Source organism: Rousettus aegyptiacus, unplaced genomic scaffold, assembly GCF_014176215.1.
Source record: "Rousettus aegyptiacus isolate mRouAeg1 unplaced genomic scaffold, mRouAeg1.p scaffold_m13_p_8, whole genome shotgun sequence".
Taxonomy (NCBI): Eukaryota; Metazoa; Chordata; class Mammalia; order Chiroptera; family Pteropodidae; genus Rousettus; species Rousettus aegyptiacus.
In genome coordinates this window covers 12,757,953-12,772,271 of record NW_023416311.1, presented here as the reverse complement: position 1 = coordinate 12,772,271, position 14,319 = coordinate 12,757,953, and the positions used below count along the sequence as shown (strand labels likewise).

General features: G+C 39.6%; 1 protein-coding gene and 1 pseudogene across 1 annotated transcript in view; one reads left to right on the top strand and one right to left on the bottom strand.

Moving 5' to 3' along the window:
• The window catches only part of LOC118606686, a 402,280-nt gene that overhangs the window by 28,764 nt on the left and 359,197 nt on the right, over positions 1 to 14,319 (top strand). The window lies entirely within an intron of this gene.
• LOC118607619 lies at positions 2,239 to 2,357 on the bottom strand (annotated as a pseudogene).

Here is a 14,319-nt window from a genome sequence, read left to right as displayed (position 1 = left end):
AGTGCAATTGCTGGGTCAAAAGATAAATCCATTTTTAATTTTCTGAGGAATTTCCAAACTGTTTTCCATAGTGGCTATATCCATTTGCAATCCCACCAACAGTATATGAGGGTTCCCTTTTCTCCACATCCTTGCCAACACTTGTTTTTTGATTTATTGATGATAGCCATTCTGACAGGTGTGAGGTGATATCTCACTGTGGTTTTCATGTGCATTTCTCTGATGATTAGTGACCTTGAACGTCTTTTCATATGTCTATCGGTCATCTGTATTTCCTCTTTGGGGAAATATCTATTCAAGTCTTCTGCCCATTTTTTAACTGGATTATTATTATTATTATTTTTTGTTGAGTTATATGAGTTCTTTATATATTTTGGATATTAACCCCTTATCAAAGGTATCATAAGCGAATATCTTCTCTCATTCAGCAACTTGTCTTTTCATTTCGTTGATGGTTTCCTTTGCTGTGCAAAAACTTTTTAGTTTGATATACTCCCATCTGTTTATTTTTTCTTTTGTTTCCTTTGCCTGAGAAGAATAACTAAAAAGAAATTACTAGTAGCAATACTTTTTCTTCTACAAGTTTTATGGTTTTAGGTCTTTCATTTAAGTCTTTAATCCATTTTGAGTCTATTCTTGTATATGCTGTAAGAAGGGGGTCCAATTTCTTTTCTTTCTTTCTTTCTTTCTTTCTTTCTTTCTTTCTTTCTTTCTTTCTTTCTTTCTTTCTTTCTTTCTTTCTTCTTTCTTTCTTTCTCTCTCTTTCTGTCTTTCTCTCTCTCTCTCTCTCTCCCTCCCTCCCTCTCTCTCTCTTTCTTTCTTTCTTCTTTCTTTTTTTCTTTCAGCATGTATCTATCCAATTTTCCCAACACCATTTGTTGAAGAGACTCTCTTTACCCCATTGTATATTCTTGCCTCCTCTGTCATATATTAAGTGAGCGCACAAAAGTGGATTTATTTCTGGGGTTTTTATTCTGTTTCATTGATCAATGTATCTGTTTTTATGCCAGTGCCATGCTATTTTGATTACTGTAGCCTTGTAGTATAGTTCGATATCAGGGACTGTGATACCTCCAACTTTGTTATTCTTTCTCAAGATTGCTGTGGCTATTTGGTGTCTTTTATGATTCCATATAAATTTTAGGATTATTTGTTCTAGTTCTTCAAAAAAATGCCATTGGTATTTTTATAGGGATTGCATTGAATCTATAGATTGCTTTGGTTAGTATAGTTGTTTTAATAATGTTGATTCTTCCTACTTATGAGCATGGTATATACATTTATTTGTATCTTTTTCAATTTCTTTTTTCAATGACTTATAAATTTCTGAGAACAGGTCTTTTACCTCCTTGGTTAATCTGATTCCTAGGTATTTTATTGTTTTTGATGCAATTGTAAATGGGATTATTTTCTTAATTACTCTTTCTGAAAGTTCATCATTAATGTATAAAAATACAACTGACTTCTGAGTATTCATTTTGTATCCTGCTAGTTTACTGAATTCATCCATTAGTTCTAAGTGTTTTTTGTTTTTTGTGGAATCTTTATGGTTCCCTCTGTATCATATCATGTCATCTGCAGATAATGACAGTTACTTCTTTCTTTCCAATTTGGATATCTTTTTTTTCTCTTTCTTGTCTTATCGCTGTGGCTAGATGTCTAATTCATGTTGAACACAAGTGATGAAAGTAGTCATCCTTGTCTTTTTCCTGATTTTAAGGAAAATGCTTTTATCCTTTCTTTATTGAGTAAGATATTAGCTGTAAGTTTGTCATATATGGCCTTTATTGTGTTGAATTTTGTTGTCTCTATTAACACATTACTGAGAGTTTTTATTATAAATGGATGCTGGATTTTGTCAAATGCTTTTTCTCCATCTATTGATATGATCATATGGTTTTAATCTTTCAATTTGTTAACGTGGTGTATCACATTAATTAATCTGTGAATATTGTACCAACCTCGCATCCCAGGAATAAATCCAATTTGATCATGGTATATAATTTTAATGTATTGCTGAATTCAGTTTGCTAATATTTTGTTGAGGATTTTTACATTAATGTTGATAAGAGATATTGGCCTATAGTTTCCTTTTTTGGTAATGTCTTTTAAAATTAAGGTAATGGTGGCTTCATATAAAGAATTAAGGAGATTTCCCTCTTCTTGAATTTTTTGGAATAGTTTTAGAAGAATAGGTGTTGATTCTTTGAATTCTTAAGTTGATTTTTTTTTTTTTAACACCCGCAGCACCCAATCTTCCTAAGTGGTCTCCCATCCAAGTACTAACCAGGCCCGGCCCTGCTTAGCTTCCGAGATCAGACAAGATTGCGCGTGTTCAGGGTAGCATGGCCGTAGACTAATTCTTCTTTGAATGTTTGGTAAAATTTACCTGTAAAGCCAGTCAATCCATGACTTTTTTGTGTGGGGGGGAGTTTTTTGATTACTGATTCGATTTTGTTGGTGGTAATTGGTTAGTCCAGATTTTCAGTTTCTTCTTGACTCAGTCTTGGGAGACTGTATGTTTCTAGGAATGTATCCATTTCTTCCAGATCATCCAATTTGTTGGCATCTAATTGCTTTTAGTACTTTCTTATGATCTTGTGTATTTCTGTGGAGTTTGTAGTTACTTCTCTTTCATTTCTGATTTCATTTATTTGAATCCTCTCTCTTTTTCCCTTGATTAGTCTGGTTTATCAATTTTGTTTATCCTTTCAAAGAACTAGCCCTTGGTTTTATTAATCTTTTGTATTTATCTAGACTGTATTTTCACTTATTTTTTTCATTTATTTTCACTCTGATCATTATTATTTCCTTCCTTCTGTTCACTTTTGGCTTTACTTATTCTTTTTGTCGTTCTTTTAAGTGTAAGTTTAGATTGTTTATTTGAACTTTTTCTTGTTTCTTGAGGTCGGCCTGTATTACTATGAATTTCCCTTTTAGTACTACTTTTGCCATGTCCCATAGATTTTGTTGTTGTGTTTTCATTTTTATTTGTCTCCAAGTATCTTTGGATTTCTTTTTTTTATCTAATTGTTAACCAATTCATTGTTTAGTAGCATGTTATTTAGCCTCCATGTATTTGTGTATTTTCAAGTTTTTTTTCTTATAGTTGATTTCTAGTTTTATACCATTGTCATCAGGGAAGACAGTTGATATGATTTCAGTCTTCTAAAATTTGTTGATATTTGTTTTGTAGCCTAACATGTAGTTTGTCCTGGAAAATATTCCACGTGCACTTGAGAAAAATGTATATTTTGTTGCTTTGGGGTGAAATGCTCTGAGAATATCTATTAAATCCATCTGGTCTAGTGTAAGCCCACTGTTTCCTTGTTGATTTTCTGTCTGGAAGATCTGTCCATTAGTGTCAATGTGGTGTTAAAGTCTCCTACTGTGAGTATATTACTGTTGATCTCTCCTTTTATGTTGGTAAGTAATTGCTTTATGTGTTGCTCCTATGTTAGATGTGTATAGTGTACTAGGGTTATGCCCTCTTTGTATATTGATCCCTTTATCATTCTGTAATGCCCTTCTTTGTCTCTTATTATAGCCTTTGTTTTAAAGTCTATTTTGTCTGATGTAGTATTGCTACTCTGGCTTTTTAAATAAATTTTTATTTTTTATTTTATTTTTAAAATTAAGTTTATTGGGGTAACATTGTTTAATACAATTATATTATTTTCAGGTGTACATTATAATTTGACATCTTTACATTCTTTTGTGTGTTTACCACTCAAAGTCCAGTTTCCTTCAGCTACTGTATATTTAATCCCCTCTACCTGCTTCACCCTCCCCTTCCCCCCTATATTTGACCCCCTTTACCCCATCTACCTTCCCCCTCCTCCCCCACCCCTTACCCTCTGGTAACCACTAGTGTATTGTCTATGTCCATGAGTCTCTGTTTGTCCTGTTCCTTTATTTGTTTTTACGTTTATATCCCACATATAAGTGATATCATATGATTTTCAACTTTTTCTATCTGGCTTATTTCACTTAGCATAATTTCTTGAGGTCCATCCATGTGGTTGCAAATGGCAATATTTCATCTCTTCTTATGGCTGAGTAATATTCCATTGTATATATGTACTACAGTTTCTTTAGCCAATCATCAATTGTAGGACACTTTAGTTGCTGTCTCCTGGTCATTGTGAATAATGCTGCTATGAATATTGGTGTGCAAATATCTTTAGGGATATGAGTTTTCAAGTCCTTCGAGTAAATACCCAGTAGAGGGATTGCTGGATCATATGGTAGATTAATTCTTAGTTTTTTGAGGAACCTCCATACTGTTTTCCATGGTGGCTGTACCAATTCACAGTCCCACCAGCAGTGTGTGAGGGTTCCTTTTTCTCTGCATCTTCTCCAACATTTGATATTACTTGTCCTATTGATTATAGCTAGTGATGTTGAGCATCTTTTCATATATTTGTTGACCATTTGTATGTCCTCTATACCCTGTCTTTTTTGAAATTTCCATTTGCATGAAAAATCATTTACCATCCCTTTACTTTCAATCTATGTGTGTCATTTGATCTGAAGTGGGTCTCTTGTAGACAGCATATGTGTGGGTTTTGTTTTCATTATCCATTCAGCTATTCTATGTCTTTTGATTGGAGCATTTAATCCATTTACATTTAAAGTGATTATTGATAGGTACGTAGTTATTGCCATTTTCTTATTCATTTTTATTCATCCCGCTCCCCCTCTTTTCTTTCTTTTACAGAAGTCCCTTTATTTAACATTTCTTGTAATACTGGCTTATTCGTGATGATTCCTTAAGTTTTTTCCTGTCTGGGAAGCTCTTTATCTCACCTTCCATTTTAATCAAAAGCCTTGCTGGATGGAGTATTGGTGGTTGTAGGTTCTTTTTTTCATAACTTTGAACATTTCTTGCCAGTCCCTTCTGGCCTGCAAAGTTTCTGTTGAAAAATCAGCAGATGTTCTTATGGGGTACCCTTGTAAGTAACTAGCTGCCTTTTTCTTGCTGCTTTTAAGATTCTCTCTTTGTTTTTGACCTTTGGCATTTTATTATGATGTATCTTGATGTGGGTCTGTTTGAATTCTTCTTGTTTGGGACTCTTCGTGCTTCCTGGACTTGTATGTCTAATTCCTTTGCCAAGTTAGGGAAGTTTCTGTCATTATTTCTTCAAATAGATTCTCAATCCCTTGCTCTCTCCCTCCTCTCTCTGGTACTCCTATAATGCAGATATTGTTATGCTTCATGTTGTCCCTGAGGTCTCTTAAACTATCCTCATTTTTAAAAAATCTTTTTCTTTTTGCTATTCCATTTGGGTATTTTCTGCTACCTCGTCTTCTAGTTTGCTGATCTGATCTGCTTCATCCACCCTACCCTTGAATTCTTCTGGTGAATTCTTCATTTCTGTCTGGTTCTTTTTTATGGTTTCTAAGTCCTTTACTATCTCTCTGTTGAGGTTCTCATTGAGCTTATCCATTCTCTCCCTAAGTTCATTGAGCATCTGTATAGCCAATATTTTGAACTCTGTTTCTGGTAGGTTACTTGCTGCTATTTCATTTAGATTATTTTCTGGAGTTTTCTCCTGTTGTTTTATTTGTGGCTTGTTTCTTTGTTTGCTCATTTTTATTGGCCTCTCTGTGTTCATTTCTATATGTTAGGAAGATTTATTTTGTCTCTCAGCCTTAGCCAGATGGCCTTATGTGGAAGGTGTCCTGTGTGACCCAGTGGCACACTCTCCCTAATCACCTGTTCTGGGAGCTCTAGACATGATCTTTGTCTGGGTTGTGTGTGATCTTCTGTTGTAGCCAAGCCTCTGTTGGTGTTAGTACATTAATAGATGGGATTAACGCTTGGGCTGACTAACTGTGGAAGTTGCTCTGTGGGGGTGGACTCCACTGTGTGGGATTTACCCTAGCAGGCTTGTATACTTGTATACTTTGTATCACTTATGGGGCTAGTTAGGAGTTGCTTTGTTGTGGTCTAGTGACAGCCTCCAGGTGCATTGGTTTTGTGGCCCCTTGGGATGAGCTCCCCAGTAGGCCAAGTTCAGCTGCTGCCTTTGATTGCTTGGGGCTACCTGGTGAGAGCTACAAAGTGATCTAAAGATAGTTGTTGCCTATGCTGGATCTACAGGTAAGTGGAAGAGACAACGCTGTAAACTGTAGTCTGGTTAGCCCCAGTACCAGGCCTAGAGTAGTTTAGCAGAAGAACCAGTGTGCCTCAAGGCTTGAGGCTGCCTGTCAGTTGCCTGTAAGACTCCGAAACTGGAAGAGCCTTAGGTAATATGCATGTTGGGTGGTGTGGGGGCCCAGGAGGCAGATTTCCCCTTCCACTGCAGTGTAAGTTTTCATGTCAGTGCTGTCTCTGTGGCCTCCTGTAGAAGTCTCAGATCACAGCAAGGCTACTACCCTCCTTGGGCTTGCAAAGACCTGAGATCTGTTCAAGAATTACTGAAGCTTGTGGGCAGGCGTTTGTGGCTCCCCACTGAAAGTCTCTCCCAGGATGCATGGCCTTTGTGTGGGCAGCATGAACTGAATGCTGCTGTTTGCTATTGAATTCATGTCCCAAGGAAAGCACAGGATGAGACTGGGTTGCCTGGGACCAGGCTTGCCACAGATAATTTGTGGGTTCGGTGGGGCGATGTCTCAGTGAGGCATGGGACCATGAGGCCAACACAGCACCAGATTTTCTGTCAATTCTGGGTCTGTGGGCTCCCACAAAGGTCAAAGATCAGTGTGAGACCTACTGACATCTGGGATAGGCCCCCAAACCCCTTTAATCCACTCAAGCCACATTGTATCTTGTGCTGGCAGCAGTGATCCACATGCCACTGTTTTCCCGGAAATTTGCACACTGTGCTAGGCAAGGTCCATTTCCTGCGAGAAGGCGCTGCCTAGAAAGGGGAAGGGCAGGGGGCGCTGCTTTTCAATGGCCCTGGGCAATTTGTGGGTTGAGTGGGGTGGGATCTCAGGGAGACAAGGGCTGTCACACCAATACAGCCTCAGTTTTGCTGCAAGTTGTGTGTCTACTAGTTCTCACAGTAATCACAGATCACAGTGAGACCAACTGCCCTCTGGAGTGGTCCCACAGTTCCCACAACCCACTCCAAGCGATATTGCAGCTTGTGCAGGCAGCGGTGATCTACCTACAACTGATTTCCCCAGAAAGCATGCACTGTGCTAGCCAAGGTCTGTTGCCTGTGTGGAATGCACGCCCCGGAAAGGGGCAGGGCAGGGACAGCTGCCTATAAATGGGCCACTGCAGGAAGTTTATGGATTGGATAGAGTAGGGTCTCAGGGGGACAAGGACCATTAGGCCAATGCAGCCTCGGTTTTGCTGCAACTTCTGTGTCTCTTAGTTCCTGCAAAAGTCACAGATTGCAGCAAGACCAGGTGCTGTCTGGGACTGGCCCACAGATCCCCATGATCCGCCCAAGCTCATGTTGGCAGCTGTGATCTGCCTGAAACTATTTTCCCTGAAGTGAGCTCACAGTGCTGGCTGAGTTCTGATGCCTATGCTGAAGGTTCGGCTCTAGAAGGTGGCAGGGCGGGGGCAGCCATCTGGGGACAAGCCAATCTGTAGGTTGAGTAGGGCGGGTCGATTTCCCCAGGCCAGAGCAGCTTTAGACCTAGCCATGTGAGGGGAGGGTATCAGCACAGGCAAGCTAGCATCTGTCTATGGATTGCCCTGGCGGAGGGCCCCTGAATAAGGCACAGTGGTGGCTGCCTGTCCAGCCCTTGTTCTGGTGCCACATAATGCCTTCTTTCCCTACATGACCCTTGCCCACAGCTCTGTCCCTCTGCTGGCACCCGGGGTGTGTGTCTGTGGGCGAGAGAGTCTGTACATGGGCCCTTTAAAGGGGTGTCTGGGATTTCAGTCTCCTGCCATCTCACCTGGATGACCAGAATTCCCACTGATTTTTCTGGTCAGATTTTTTTGGGAACTTCTCTTCTCTTGGCTGGGACCTTGGGTCTAGGAGCCCCTGTATGGAGCGAGGACCCCTCTCTCTTTTGGGGGGGCCTCTGCAGCCATCCTCTCCCTCCCGGTGCTCCACTGGCACCCATGGGTGCAGGTCCAGCCCGATTTGCGAACTTGCTCCTCTTAGCAGCTTCATTGGGGCTCCTTTATATCATCAGACATATGTGTTAAAATTGGCTGGTTTTCAAGTGATTCTCCATGTTGTTTATTTTATAATTTGGTTGCAGTTATAATGCAGTCCCGAGAGGAGGCAAACCCTGCTTTTACCTAGTCTGCCATCTTGAAGCTGATTTGTAAATATTTTATTAAAGATTTTTGCATTAATATTGGTATGTGATTTGTGTGTGTGTATGTGTGTGTGTGTGCTTATATGTGGCTGGCATCATTAAATGAGTTGGAAGGGTCCTTTATTATTTTCTGAAAGAGCGTGGGTAATATATATTATTTCTTTATTAAATCTTTTATAGAATTTACCAGTGAAGATATCTGGGACTGAGTTTTTCTTTGCGAGAAAATATTAAATTATGGATTGAATTAGTTTAACGGATATAGGGCTATTCATATTTTTTATTCTTTTTTTAGAGTTTTGGTAATTGTATCTTTTAAGGAATGTATGTGTTTCATCTAGGTTGTTGGATTTATTGACTCAATGTTGTTCATTTTATCTCACTGTTTTTCGAGCATCTGTATAACTGTACTGATATCACTTCTTTCATTTCTGATACTGGTAATTAATATTTATTCCTTTTTCCTTGATTGCTCTTGCTAGATTTGTTTGTGGTAGACAACTTCTAGAGACCAACGGCTTCCAATGGTCTCCGCCTCTTGTGTTCATACACTTGTGTAATCCCCTCCGCTTGAATGTGAACTGAATATTGTGAATCACTTTTAATGAATAGAATATGGAAGAAGTGATGCTATGTTACAAAATAACTCTGGCTTCCATCTTACACATCCTTTCTTTCTCCCTTACTTGCATTTCTAATAAATGGTGTAGAGCTGATATTGCTTTTCAGTTCAAACTATGTTTGCCTTTTGCATGGAGCATTTAGGCCATTTACATTTAATGTGATTATTGGTATAGTTGGATTTAATTCTACCATCTTGGGCTTTGTTTTATATTCATATCCTCTGTTCTTTGTTCCTTTATTTCTCCTTCCTTACCTTCTTTTGGCTTAATAAATTTTTTCTTTTAGCATTTTTTTTGTGTGTGCTTTTTGAAATGATCTTTTGGTGGATATAGAAAACTTCAAGTTAGAAAATAATCGTTATTATTTTTTGGTTCGGGGAAAAAAAACTGTCTTAAGCTGAGATGAAGAGAGGCTACTGCTGTAGACTAGAGAGGATGTTTCACTAGTTTCATTAGTATGATCATAATGGTGTTGATGGATCCCCACAGCACAGGATAGATTGGATGTCATCCTACTTATCTCTGGGATTTGCTGTCAGGCTGTAGCACATGAGCCACATTGGCAGAGGATTATATGCAGACAGGACACATAGGACTCAGTCTGTAGTAAATACAAAAAATCTTTTGTAATGTGCATTTCAGTTCTACGGTCAAGCTATGTCTCTCCGGGGGCTTCTAGACTTCTATTTGCTGTCACCTCTCTCTACATCTCAGCTGCTCCTCTCAGTTTGATAAGTGACAGGGAACATTCTGCAACCCTGGAGAAAAGCTGTTTGTGGGAGTTACAGATGCAAGTGTTTTAGATAAACTTTAAACATACTTCTGACTTCGAGGGACTTGATTCCAAACAATGCTTTAGTCCTCTCCCTTATCCCACACCGCGGTGCATATTTTAGGAAAAAGGAGCCATGCCTTATAGTGTTGAATTATCATTCACTCCATTCCTTTCCATTTTTGCTTTGTTTATGACTTAGATTAATTCTGAATCTCTTGTAGCAGGAATCCTATGAAAATTCCAATAAAGCAAAAATAATTAAAATTGGATTGCTCATAGAAACTGAGATGCTGTTTTTTTCCCCTGGAGCTAGGTTCAACATCTAAATAAGGGAGGAAGCCCAGACCCTGCATTTCATTCAGCCTTTTAAACAAGGCATAATGGGAATGCCTCAGTTTGGGTCCATAAATACGCAACAGGAAATCTTAAATGGGCTTTTCTCTACAGGTAAAAAAAACCCAATATGAAATTGTATATTTGATCATAACTTAATTTTTCATTTCCCTTTGAACTTTAATTTTACTTAAATTTTCTTCTGACAAATCTCCAAAGGAATATTTAAGTGACACGGCATAATGCTGGAAGATTATTCATATATCGGCCCTTAGGCTACTGAGGAAGGCGTCATCATCTCAGAGTGAGTTTTATTGGAATCCATAGCTCACAAAATATTGCTTTCTGACAGTCCCTGTGCAGCAGAATTTAAAGGCTTTAAGTTTTGAGAGAATTTACACATTGGTAGCATCCTCTGCTACACCTTTTAGGAATATTAAATCAGCAGGCTTGCCAGTGATACTCCTGTGGACAGGTGTTATGCAGCCCTCTTGCATTTATCTCTAGATAGGTATATGGGGTTTGGAACCTTGTTCCTCTTACTCTTTAAACTGGGTTGGGGCAGTTAAGAGTGGAAGGCAATCACTATGTCTTTCAGTCTAAAGTACTTTCCAAGGGGAGGTCAGTCTGTCTTGGTGATGTGAAATCTCATCTCAGGGCTGCTGTAAACAGCTAATTATGCTTCATTCATTCATTGAACAAATAATCATTAAGTGTCTGCTATTGCCAGACACTCTTCTAAGTCTTAGAAACATAGCAATGAACAAATTAGATATTGTTGTTCCTTTATAGAGCTCATGGGCTAGCAGGTAAGGCAGACATTAAACCTATAAACACACACATAAATCCATCATAACTAGTGATGAGAGCTGTGAAGAAAATACAATCTCTGTGGAAGACAAATTTGAGTTTGGACGTGAAGGATGGGTAGATGTTAGTTAGACAAAGGGATTTTGTCAAACAATGTGAAGAAATGTTTTCATTTGTGTTTCCCCTATTCTCTATGACTTTGAACCTCTTCATGATGTTCTTGGAAACTTGATCTGCTTTCGTGAAATTTGTCTCTTCATATCTTTTCTCTGTTTTTCAATGAGTTGTCTTTTGCTTATTGATTTGGAAGAGTTTTTCTTATCACAAGGAAGTCTTAATTCACCTGCAGTTTGTGGGGTGTTCTCCAGGTGGGCTTGCAAGTGGGCTGGGACTGAATGATGAGTACCCTGTGTGGAGAAGTCTGAACTGGTGGCCTCACAGATGCTGGTTTGGTTGGATCAGCCTGGGACTAAGTGAGTGTGACACATTTTGGAGTCTGCATAGGGTCTGTTTTACCTGCTACACTGAATTTTAGAAGCTGGAGCTCATGTCAAAGAGAAATCAAGCTTTCCTATTTTGAGCCTTGCACTGCCAGGCTTCCACTGTGATCAACAAAACCCTGATAGGGATTCTTCCCATGGAGTCTCTAAAATACTGGCTTTCTGTCTTTCACTGGGGTTTAGGGGGTGCTTACTTCTGTGAAGGGTCACTGATGGGGGGCTTGTGGTAAACATTGGGGTGCTATTTTTCTCCTCACCTCTGTATCTCTACATGTTTCCTGTGGCTTCCTTAAAGGCCATGCTTTATTCCTTGGTTAACAAAACAAAGGCAGCTTTCAGAAGCCTGGTGTTGGAATCTGTGAGATTTTATTAAATGTTCCTTTTTCATGTTTCTTGCCCTTGCAGGAAATTTCCTGTGAAATTCTTTTCTTGTGAAAATAAAGGCCCTAGAAGAAGAAATGGGAAACCCCATTTCATTGATCCTTCTGGATTTGTCTTGAAAGTCCATGTGCAGGGAAGGCAAACACCTGTGATGATATCCCATCCTGCTATGTGCTGTGCAGACATTGCTCATCGATCCTAGGTCCTGTTCTGGTGAAATCTTCAGGATCTGTGTCCTTGAAATCATTGTCAATGCATTGGAGCTGGCATGTAAATGGAAATAATGTTGCCTTCCTTCACTAGAATTCTTTCCCTCTTACTTTCCTATTCCAGCTAGATCCCCCTGTATCTCTTTAGCCTAGAATTTCCCAAGAAACACTAATATGACAAAAGAGTTTTGAGGTCAAATAAATTTAGGAAACACTCAGATCATTAAAGGATCTCTGTGCCACCTGCGTGAAGAACTTATAGTTAACTTTTTAAAAATAGTACCTATCAACATCCTAACAAAATGGAATTTGCTGTCAGAAATGGTGCTCTGTTTATTCATCAATCGAAGACATACTTATTGGGCACTTACTCTGCTCTAGCTACTGTTCTAGGTGATCGGTGTTTTGAGGAAAATAGAGTAGAGAAGGTGGATAGCAGGTTGCAGGGCTGAGGGATTTCACTGTCAGTAGCGGGGTCAGGGATAAAAGGATGATGTCTGAACACGGAGATGAGGGAGCGAGACATGTTGACAACCAGGGATAGACAGCAGGTGCAAAAGCCCTGAGATGCGAGCATCTCGGTAGCGTTCAAGAAGAGCAATGTGAGTGCCGTGGAAGGAACAGGGGAGTGTATTAGGTGAGGAAGATCAGAAGCCTCCAGAGGGGCTTGTGAGCCATTGAAAGAACTTTGGTTTGGCAGGTTTGAACAGAGAACTGGCAAGATTCGATTTCTATTTTAGGGTTCAGAATAGTGTGAGGGGGCAGGATCAACAGGAGACTCAATGAGGAAGCTGTCACAGGAATCGAGGTTAGAGATGATTGTGGCTTAGGCCGGTGGGGATGGTGAGCAGTGGTAATATTCTAAATATATTTTGGAGATGGGGTTTCCTGGCGAGTTGGTTGTGAAGTGGTGTGGTAATAATACAGGGGTCAAGGATGCCTTCAAGGTTTTGGCCTGAGCAATTTAGGATGGAGTTGTTATTATCTGAGATAAGGAAGATTTAGGGAAAAATGCATTTTTTCTTTTCTAGGAGAGGGGGAAGAAAATAGAGTTGGGAGGATATTAAGAATTTATCTAGGACATGTGAAGTTTGAGATATTTATACTTACTGAGACATTCAAGTGGAAGTGTTGGGAGGCAGAACACAGACCCTGGAGTCAAACTGCTTGGTTTTGAATCCCAGCTCTACAACTTTTTAGCTGTGGGATCTCAGGCGTATTAGCCCCTCTGTGCCTTATTTTTATCATCTATAAAATGAGATGATGATAGTCCCTACCTCATAGGGTTATTAGGAGGTATAATTGAGTTAGTATATGTAGAGTGCCTAGAACACCTGGCATGCAGTAAGTACCAAATGTTTGCTGCTGTTGTTACTATATAAACAAATCTGTCCTATGCTCTATTTCTTGATAATGAGCAACCATTAAGGTTTTAAACAGGGAGTTACACTTAAGTTTTAAAATGACGAGTAAAGATTTAGAACTTTTGCTGACTTGGATACCAGCTCCTATCAGTTTCCCAGACACTCCTTCTTCAAGGGGAGAGATCTTATAGAATTCTGACAATCAGAGATTTATCATAAAAGATTAAGTTAAATGTACAGTAACACTCGGCAGAGGAAGGCAAGAGTTATTTCCAAGAGAGCGTGCCTTTTCTGCCCTGCCCTTCAGTCACCTGGATTCCTTTGTGCTTTGTATCTGCTGCAGCCCCCACCAGTCTGTTCTGCTCTCTGCAAGATCTCAGGGCAAAGTGTGAGATCACTGCTGGGTCAGAACTGGCTTTAATGTCTTCCGTATTTTGTGCTATCATCAGGGTTTACAGGAATAATTTGGTGTAAAGTGAGGAGACTCATTTCTAGAAGCAAAAGACACTGGGGCTGAGGCTTATTTCCCCTCTCCTACCTGGCATCTCAGCAACACTTTGGCAATTTCGGTTGGCTAGTTGGAGCCAGAAACATGAAAATAATATTTTCACTCCCACTTAAGCTTCTTGGTGAAAATACCCAGCTGTTCCTGGGGCTGGGCAATGGAGTTGGTTACTCATCATTAAATTTCAGTTGGTGGGTCCCTGTCATTACTGCTAGTCCCTGTCATTACTGCCAGTCCCTGTCATTGCTGCTAGTCACTGTCATTACTGCGGTTGCATTTCACGGCTAGCAGGATCGAGGGTGGCATTTGACAAGTCCCCTTTCTGTGCTCAGACCAGGAGACTTTTCTAGGCACTCAGGTGTGTAGATATTTTCTCTCTTCTCTGGAATCTGTTTCATATCCACATTTTTAGTGTCTTCTAGACTCCCAATTCTTTCCCTGCCATCCTCCCTACACCACACTTAAAAAAAAAATCACAAAATCACATATGCTTGTGGTAAAACAGAACAGGAGAGAAATTTATGAAAGAAAAATGAATGCTCCATTATCTCCCTACCCCATTCTTTTCTGAGGGTACTCCT